Source organism: Coptis chinensis, chromosome 5, assembly GCF_015680905.1.
Source record: "Coptis chinensis isolate HL-2020 chromosome 5, ASM1568090v1, whole genome shotgun sequence".
In the NCBI taxonomy this organism is placed as follows: domain Eukaryota; kingdom Viridiplantae; phylum Streptophyta; class Magnoliopsida; order Ranunculales; family Ranunculaceae; genus Coptis; species Coptis chinensis.
The window spans coordinates 75,285,201-75,295,184 of NC_141460.1; the positions used below are offsets into that span (position 1 = coordinate 75,285,201).

The 9,984-nt window shown below is 35.7% G+C and overlaps 1 non-coding gene across 1 annotated transcript; it reads left to right on the forward strand.

Moving 5' to 3' along the window:
* Nucleotides 1–1,613: 1,613 nt before the first annotated feature.
* On the forward strand, nt 1,614–1,720 carry LOC147498922 (small nucleolar RNA R71). Its single transcript, XR_015197235.1, has one exon. It is a non-coding gene; the product is annotated as a small nucleolar RNA R71 (small nucleolar RNA).
* The last annotated feature ends 8,264 nt before the right edge of the window (nt 1,721–9,984 follow it).

Consider the following 9,984-nt stretch of genomic DNA (forward strand, 5'->3'; position numbering starts at 1 on the left):
TTTACGCAAAAACTTTGTTCCCATCAAGACTTGGAGCCAAAGTTTCCATTTCATTTGAATTTGTGTGCCGTCATAATGGACTTCGTTGTACCTTATTAATTTTGTTGCAAAAATGCATCAAAACTTTTGCCACCTGTGCCAACCAAATTAGACTTTTGTGCCAAGTTAATTTAATCTTGATTTGTTTGCCAACTAATCAAGACTTTTGTGCCTTCAATAACTTTTATTTGCCACCTAATGATTTGTGCCCACCAAAGAAGACTTTGTGCCAAAGTTATGCACAGAAGTCTTTCATGCAAATTGACGTGTGCTAAAGTTTAACGTGTGAGCTTGGTTACCAATTTTTGTGGGTCCGCACAGTGGGTCCTTTATGATTCGACTAGTGGCGGGTCCAAAAAGTTAACTTTTTACAAAGTCCCGCCTATATGTAGAGCTCACCGCACTGATATTTCTGATGGTTCATTTTTTGCCATTGGAGTCCAGGTTCAGCAAATACGGGCATCAGAAGTTTGATGCTTTTCCGGCGCTTTGATCCTATTCTGACTTGGAATTGTCCTGTTTGATTCCCTGGGCTTTAGTTGGGCTTTATTTAGCTTCACATGGGCTAAATCGAAATACTTCATGTAGACACACTATTCCATGCTTAAATACTGGCTTTTATTCTCATTTTCATGTTGATTGCTCAATCTTGTAAAAGCACAAAAATATCATTAATTTATTATTATTAAATACATAATTAACCAAAATACTATATTTTTACGGGGTTTTATATTACAGTTTTGGGTGCTTATCAGGCATAACGACGGTGTTATCAAGCACTCTACCGGAACGGAGAGTGACGGAGAGTGGTGACGACATTTAACTCACCTACGTTTAAATTTTCATTACTAGAAGTACTAGTTACTTCAAAGGCTGTGTTTGGCGTTTTAGGATTAGGTATAGCTTGACTTGGAAACACACCCATGGGTTGGGTTTTATCTTGGGCTAATTCTTGTATAGATTGTAATAACTGTTGTTGAGCATGCATATAGGCATCAAGATGATCCGGTTGGGAAGGTGTAGTGGCTACAGGTGGTGTGACTGGAACTATCTTACGGTGATTATTAACTGGTGGGTTGTGATAGCTGTTATTAACCGGAACGATACCTCTATTATTATTATTATAATTACTTGGCCCTTGTACTTGTCTTGGTGTAAATTGGTTGTAGTTATTTAGTGGCCTAACATTTGTAGACAAAAGGAAAATAGGAGTCGGTATGCTCGAGACTAAAATAGAAATTACAAGGAAGAGAGTTTATGTTCATGACAGGAGTAGGTTTATGGTGAACCAAAAGGGCATCTACCTTTTTGGTGAGGGATTCGATTAGAGATCTAATCTCTGGATAAGGTTTAACCTCAAACATACTGGCAACTTTTGCTGTGGAAAAAGAAGGAGCGGAGCGGGGAATATCGTTACCCCCAAGTTATTGTTACACTTTGATTGATCTTCTAAGAATTTATAAGCCTCTAAGGCTCCTTTATTAAGAAAACTACCCCCATTCATTATGTCAAGAACCTCTTTATGGTGATGTGAAAGCCCCTTGAAAAAAGCACGCACAAGCGTGTCCTTCGCAAGGTTATGATGTGGACATTCTATGAGAAGATCAGTGTACCTGTTCCAAGCCTCTGAAAAGGATTCATGAAGATTTTGGCAGAAAAATGGAATCTTATAAATCATTTTATCTATCTTCATCCACTTTTAATTTTCTGATTGGGTTGATGCTTGAACCATTAGAAAACTCTTTTTGAGGCGGTCATTTTGATATATAATATGCCCAATTCCGAGGTCTGAGTCCAAAGACACGGCCTGTTGAAATTCTGTTGACTTTTCTGTTCTTTTTCTGTCCGTGTTGACTTTGACTTTTCAGTTTTGACTGGGCTTAAAAAGGTTTTTTTTTTCTTGAAACTTGGGCTTTAATCATAGAACTTATCTAGTACGCAATTTGACTCATTTCTATTGCAAAAGTGACGTATTTCTTCACATAATCAATTCCAAGACCTAAAATACATAAAATCACGTAAACAGTACTAAACTCTTATTATTATAAACATAATTGGCCTAAAAGGGATATTATTAGGGGGTTAAAACAGCAGTTTTGAGCTCTTACCAAACCACCCCCAAACAACATTTTGTTTGTCCTCAAGCAAATATGAGAAATTAAATAAGTGACCAAAAATGTATTTTTAACTAGTCTTGTTTCGTTGAGTGCGATTACATTGACCATATGCAATAAGACCTTAAACCACTAGGAATTCCCTAATAGACGAGTTATAGCCTCGTGAGAGTTTTCTAGGGAAGGTACTCACAAACTTCATTTATACTACAACGACTAAGAAATAAAAATAATGTTCCTTTATTTAATCTCAGATATCTATATATCTTACTAGCAATGAATAAAGAATAATCAATTTGAAACCTAAGCTAATATATGCGAAATAGTCAAATCATCTAAAGATAAACACGTATATAATGAACTATATATGCTATGAAATGCTATGAAGGTTCATTTATGAAACTTTTGGAATAGCGTCTTTAGGTAGGTTCTCACAAGGAATGTGTCAAGACACAAATTACTCTGATTTTTCCACTCAAGTTTCGCTCACTCCAGTGTGCAGTGGGTACACTCTTCCTCACAATCTCAATGACATCCAAGGGAGCCAAGGTCGATCGAACACATCTGTCACTTACTATCACACCACCCTATTCCAATTGAGCTAGAGGTCTTTATTAGGTGTTGTGGGGATTCAGTGATGGTTTAAGAAGGAAGGAAATGGATATTCAAATTGACAAATCTGAGATAATAAGGTCTTCAAAACATGTAACTAGAGAAAACATTGTTCTTATTTTGCTTCTATACTTTGTTTCTATCCTTAGCCCTTTTGTTTTGGCTTTTGACTCATTTGATTATGTTTTTGGAGTTCTAACTTTTTATTTTATTTATTTATTTTTTCTTTGGATGGAAACTTTCTTTTAAAGCAACTAACAACTATTGGTTTTCCACAAGTCTTTCTCTTTTCTTTCTTCATTTTATCTTATTTCTTAGACATATCAAGATAGGTAGGTTGAATTTTTATTTTTATTTTGTTTTTGTAATAGGGTAAAGGAATTGTGGTTATGAAAAGGCTAAAGAACGGCTCAGAGGGGCGACTAGCGGATAATAATTTCATATAGGTTTTGAATTTCTGGCTATATCGATCCAAGAGGGCTTAAATTCTCACTTTAGATATGGTGTGGTGATCAAGCAAGTGGACGTGTGATTTCTCTATTCAGAATTTACTTCTCCCTTGTGTCATCACTCAGACATTTCACTCATATGAGGCTTATAGGTAGATTCTCGCAGGATTTGTAATCATAAGAAGTCTAACCTAGATTTCATAAACTTACTGCCAAATACAATCATAGATGCTCATGCAAGATATTTATGGAAAGATGAAATGACTATTACCTACATATTAACCTAAGTTTCTAAAAACTATTCTAATCCAAATGCTAAAGTGAGATTTTCTAGACTATTATCATCATAGAAAAAGAACTAATACCAATATTCCTAAGTGCATAGTATAAATACTTTTTATTTATATCTTTATTTTTTTAATTTTTTACTAGAAAGCAAAGTGCATACTATATATATATATATATATATATATATATATATATATATATATATATATATATATATATATATCCTAATAGGTGTCTTAAATTATGCGTGTTTCTATGCCACCCCCAAACAAAAACATGTTGTGTCCTCAAAGTATAGAAAAAAGAAGGATAGAAAATACAATGGAAACAGTGAAAATTTTAGAACACCTGTAAAACAAATTTATAACATACTAATATAGGTAAAGAAAAACAGACGCAACTCCTATATGAGTTCCACCCGTTATGGAAATAACAAGAATTAAATTGCTTAGGATATAAGCAGACACCTAACAGAAAGTAAAACTTACCTTATATCCCAATAGTTAGGCATTTGCCTCCCCTCGTATCTCATCTTGTGAGAAGTGAGGTTCCTTTGCATCTTGCCAAGCCATTATAATCAGAAGAGGCTGCCATCCTGACTTCACAATCATGTCGCGGAACAAGAATCCGTATGTGTCAGTCTTGAGCAATTTCTTCAAAGGACTGCTCCGGTATGACTCGCGAAGATGTCATAGCAAACAAGCACCGTGCTGAACTCCTGGAATTGAAAAAAAAAAAAAAAAAAAAAAAAAAAAACTAGATGTATGTTGAACTAAGGGCACGTGCACGCTCTGAATAGCATAGGTCAGAGGGCGGGTGCGCTCTCTCTTGAAAAAAAGAAATTACAGCGATAGTAGATAACAATACGTGTGCACTCCGAATAAGTGCAATATGGGGGTCTGCGCCCTTTGAGTAAGACTTGTGAGATTAAAATTTATGGTGCAGAGTAAAGTATAGAGTGAGCCATGTATTTATATAACACAAGTTTCTTAATCTAAGTTTCGCAAGGTTCCCAAATTGTTAAGGAAAATGTGATGGAATAAGAAAAAGATTCCTAAATCCAAAATAGAAATAGATGAGAAGCAGACTCCAAAATCAAACCGATAGGTTTTAAGCTGGAATTAAAATAACAATCATAATATCAACAACCGAAATAGTTGTGGATCTTTCCATAAATAATGATCACAGAAAACACCCCTAAACAAAATCAAGCACCATGATTTCCCATGACGTGGCGTAGCGGAATGGGAGTGAATACTGATGGATCTAGAACCTAACCTAGCATGCAATTTCTTCTTTTTCCTCCAATGAACGGGTGGCCAAGTGAATGATCGTGAGAAAATAGATGGTTGTGGAAGATATATGGGATATGGATAAGTTTTAGAATGAAAGAATGGAAAATATGAGAATGTGGATTTAGCACAAAACTCATTGGTGGCGTGGGTTGGTATAATCACATATCGGAAAATGAAAGGGTTGGGTGTCTTGTCCTTGGGTATTATTTTATTACTATGAAGGTTTAGAAAATCATGAAGCACAGGAGAAACAAGAGAGTCAAGTGCAAACTCTAGGTTTCTTTGAAAAGGTGGAGGGCATAGAACATTGGTGGAAGGTAAATGAGTGACAGGATGATATGAGGTGGGTAAATGGTGCTCAACTAGTGCTCTTAGTTCTAGATCATCATAAGCTTTGAGATATGCAAGACATTCCTCAATAGGTAGGTCAGAAGAATCACTAGGATAGAGGGTAAAAAATTCTTCTTCTGACATGGCGTTAAGAGATGAATGGATGTTGATAGGGGGGAGGGGGGACTTGCGAGGTGGCAAAGAAGAGTTGCAAAAGAGCCGAAGGAAATCTTCCTCAATTTCATCTACGTCCAGGGAGTCATCATCGAAGTCGGAACTTTCAAAGGAAAGAAATTGGTGCATCTGATTCTTTGGAAACGTGTTATTGAAATAATCTTGAGCTAAGCTCTCGATCATGCTAACTTCTCCATCGATAGTCGTATCTGGTAACTATTGCATCATTTTGAAAACATTCACCTCAACAGAAAGGTGTCCAAAAGACATGGACATCAAACCATCACGGTAGTTAATGAGCGCATTGGCAGTTGCCAAGAAGGGACACCCTAAGATGATAGGAACAGAATCATTAGCGACTTTTGTGTCGAGGATAACGAAGTCGGCTGGGTAGTAAAAATCTTGAACTTTAACAAGCACGTTTTCAATGACGCCCTTGGGATATTTAATAGAACAATCAGCTAATTGTAAAGTCATTTTAGTTTGTTGCATTTCTTGTAGACCAATTTGCTTATATAGATAATACGAGAGTATGTTAATAGTCGCCCCCAGATCTAATAGAGTAGTTGTCATGTGGGTATCACCCAAGGTGCATTGTACAGTAGGACGACTAGGGTCTTTGTACTTAACGATTCCATTATATTCAGATAGGGTTGAAAATTGTTCAGTTGAGAAAGCTTCTTTTGGTATGTTGGTTTTCCTCCTAGTAGTGCACAATTCTTTTAGAAACTTAGCGTGTTGTGGTAGTTTTTTAATAACATCAAGAAAAGGTAGGTTGATAGTTAGATTTTAAAAAACTTTTCTTATCTCGTCAAAAGTAGTGTCTTTTTTCAACATGGCTAGTCTCTGAGGAAACATTGGTTTATCTCTATATTTAGCATATGCTCAAGAGTATTATTAACCTTGTTTTTATCTTTGGCCGCTTTCCTTTTAGGTTGTGGTTTAACTGGTACCTCTACTGGGTAAGATCTTCAGTTTCTATTTCGGTATCTAGTAAATGGTCTTTGTTAATTACCACTTGTGGTGGAACAACGGGCATTGATAATGGAGTAGAAAAGTTTCCACCTTTGTATAATTGATAATGATCCTAGCAGTGGCGCCAATTGATAATCGTACTTTTGCGCGTGTTAAGATCCGGTTTCTTACACACACTTAAATATGACCATTCAAATACCTCGCTCACGTGAACGTTGTAATTTATTTCATGCAAGAGTTTTGTTCCAAACCTATGGGATAGAACTCAAGTTAACAACCAAATGAAGATTTCTCTATAAGGGAATTACGTGAGTAGGATTTATACAAATATTATTTAACCCATTTTACTACGTTACTTAATATGCAAGTTACTAAAGATGTGAACCTAATCAAGAAATCTAATTGTTTGTTAAATGAAATAGCAACAATGTAAAAACATATAAAGCCATGCAAAAGATTTTATTAACATAAAACAAATTATAAAACTAAAACCTTACATGGAAACTTTTAAACTCCAAATAAAACTAAACTACGGAGTCAAAGTTGTGTCTTGCAACTAAAGACATCTTTTTATAGCCAATGGAAGTGCTCTTTTTCTTTGTATCTACGTAAATTCCCAACGCTCAACTGCATCATTTAATGGTCCATTTGATTTTCTTGATTAAGACCATTTCTTTGTGTGCCACCTAATCGAAGTTTTACGCAAAAACTTTGTTCCCATCAAGACTTGGTGCCAAAGTTTCCATTTCATTTGAATTTTTGTGCCATCATAATGGACTTTGTTTTACCTCATTACTTTTGTTGCAAAAATGCATCAAAACTTTTGCCACCTGTGCCAACCAAATGAGAATTTTGTGGCAAGTTAATTTAATCTTGATTTGTTTGCCAACTAATCAAGACTTTTGTGCCTTTAATTGATAGGGTTATATACTAAAAGCATTACTTTTGTATTAATTCTAATTCTTTATATTTTGAATGAGAATCATATGAGCAAATATTATGCATATTATATATGTTATTAGTTATATGTATGTGTCTAATACTTTATGTTGTAGATGATATGGTGTGTGATAACACACAGAAGATCATATCATCAACACCTTATAAAGTATAAGTAAATGTTTACAACCTAGATGGATTTGGACAAACCATTGGTACGGTTGCAGTATAATATGGTGTTAGTCTATCTTGACTACAGGATTACACTAGTACACTTTGTGTGTATTGAACAGGACCAAGTGAGGTTGTTTCTCTTTATACTGACTATATAAGAGAACAAACACCTTTGTTATTATGGATACTTGTCCTCTTAATCCGGATATAATAATGGGCACTTACGTGCATTGTACATTGCTTTAAATCATCAATGAGTGAGATTTATTTGTGAATCAACAAACTCGATGGATTGGGTAATGACATTGTATGTAAGGTGTGATATTGATTATAGAAGGAATCCATTACCCGCAGGAAGTCGAGCTGATGATGTCCCCTTGAAGAGCTCATAAGGATTGTCATGTAAACCCTGCAGGTGGATTTAATCCGACATGACAATGAGGTTGAGTGGTACTACTCAAGGACATAAGAAGTTGATTAATGTAGCTGTCAGTAACTTGATTTAATCAACGGACATTCAATATCTTAAACACGGGGAGATCAACGAGCATATAATATGGAGCCCATAAACGTAACACGTAATTTGGGATTAGGGTGGTAGTGCAACAATGGCCTTTAGTGGAATAAGCCATTTGTTGATGGACTTGGGCCGTGTGTTCTGGGCGAACATGGGAATCCCAAGACCGACAGGAGGCCCAACCCTAATTTCTCCTCATGGTCCCTGTTGTAGCCTATAAATAGAAACCTCTTTCTCTGGCCATTTTTCTCAAGGTTTTGCTCAAGAAAAGTATATCTAAAATTGGTTCCAATTTTGAGAGTGATAGAGGCCAAGAGAGAAAGAAGAGGGTGGTAGATCGTTGCCCACACAACGTCCATTCCATTGATAAGAATACAACAGAAGATCAAGAGGTTGATTTGGATTCGTAGTGCTTGGATTCTCAGAGATAAGAAGCCGATCTAAAGGTATGATTTCTATCCAAAACTGTAGACACACCTTTATCCCACTGCGCATGGTGTTTCGCGGTTCGTAGTCATTCGATGCAACCATATTGGTTCCTACATTAATAACTTTTATTTGCCACCTAATGATTTGTGCCCACCAAATAAGACTTTGTGCCAAAATTATGCACAAGAATCTTTCATGCAAATTGACGTGTGCTGAAGCTTGACGTGTGAGCTTGGTCACCAATTTTTGTGGGTCCTCACAGTAGGTCCCTCATGCTTCGACCAGTGGCAAGTCCAAAAAGTTGACTTTTTACAAAGTCCCGCCTATGTGCAGAGCTTGCCGCACTGATATTTCTGATGGTTCATTTTCCGCCATTAGAGTCTAGGTTCAGCAAATACAGGCTTTAGAAGTTTGATGTTTTTCTAACGCTTTAATCCTGTTCTGACTTGGAACTGTCCTGTTTGATTCCCTAGGCTTTAGTCGTGCTTCATTTAGATTCACGTGGGCTAAATTGAAATACTACATGTAGACACACTATTCCATGCTTAAATATTGGCTTTTATTCTCATTTTCACGTTGATTGCTCAATCCTGTAAAAGTACGAAAATATCATTAATTTATTATTATTAAACACATAATTAACGAAAATTCTATGTCTCTACGGGGTTTTATATTACAATTTTGGGTGCTTATCACACCACCCTCAAACAACACTTTGTTTGTCCTCAAGCAAAGAGGAGACATTAAACCAGATAAGTGGCCAAAAATGTGTAGTCCTAAGCTAATTCTCGTTTTGCAGAGAGCGGTTGCATTGATTATATGCAACAAGGCTTTAAACCACTAGGAATTCCCTAGTGGACGAGTTTTAGCCTCGTGAGAATTTTCCAGAGAAGATACTCACAAATTTCACTTATACTACAACAACTCAGTAACAAAGGTTTGTTCCCTTAATTAATCTCAGATATCTATACATCTCACTAGCGGAACGAAGATTAATTCCTTTGAAACTCAAGTTAATATACACACAATAATTAAAACATCTACATATGAACATGCATAAAGTGAATTTTACATTGAAATGTACAAGCAAGGCTGTTTCTGGATCCTTTAGAGAGCGTCCCTAAATAGGTTCCCATAGGTATGTGTCAAAACACAATTTTGCTCATAATTTTTCCACTCAGGTTTGCTAACTTCAGTGTGTAGTGGCACACGTTTCCTTACATCTCAATGACAATCAGAGGAGCCGAGGTCGATCAATCACGTCTACTACTTATTATCACACCATCCTGTTCCTAATTGAGCAAGAGGTCTTTATTAGATATTATGGGGCTTAGGTGGTAGTGTAAAATAAAATAGAATGGAAAATAAAAAATGATAAGTATGAAAGAATAAGGTCTTCAGATATTTACACTAAAGAAATCCTTATTTTCTTTTCCTGCTTCTTACATAGGTTTCCATATATACTTGGAACTTTTAAGTTTTTGGACTCCTTTTGATTTGATTTTTGGGAGTTCAAACTTTGATTTTTCTTTTGATTTTTGGAAAACATAATTCTAATTTTCTTTTCTTTTTCTTACTGAAGCAAGTAACTGATTTTGATTTGGGACAAGTCTTTCTTATTCTTTTTCCAAATTTCATCCTATTTCTCA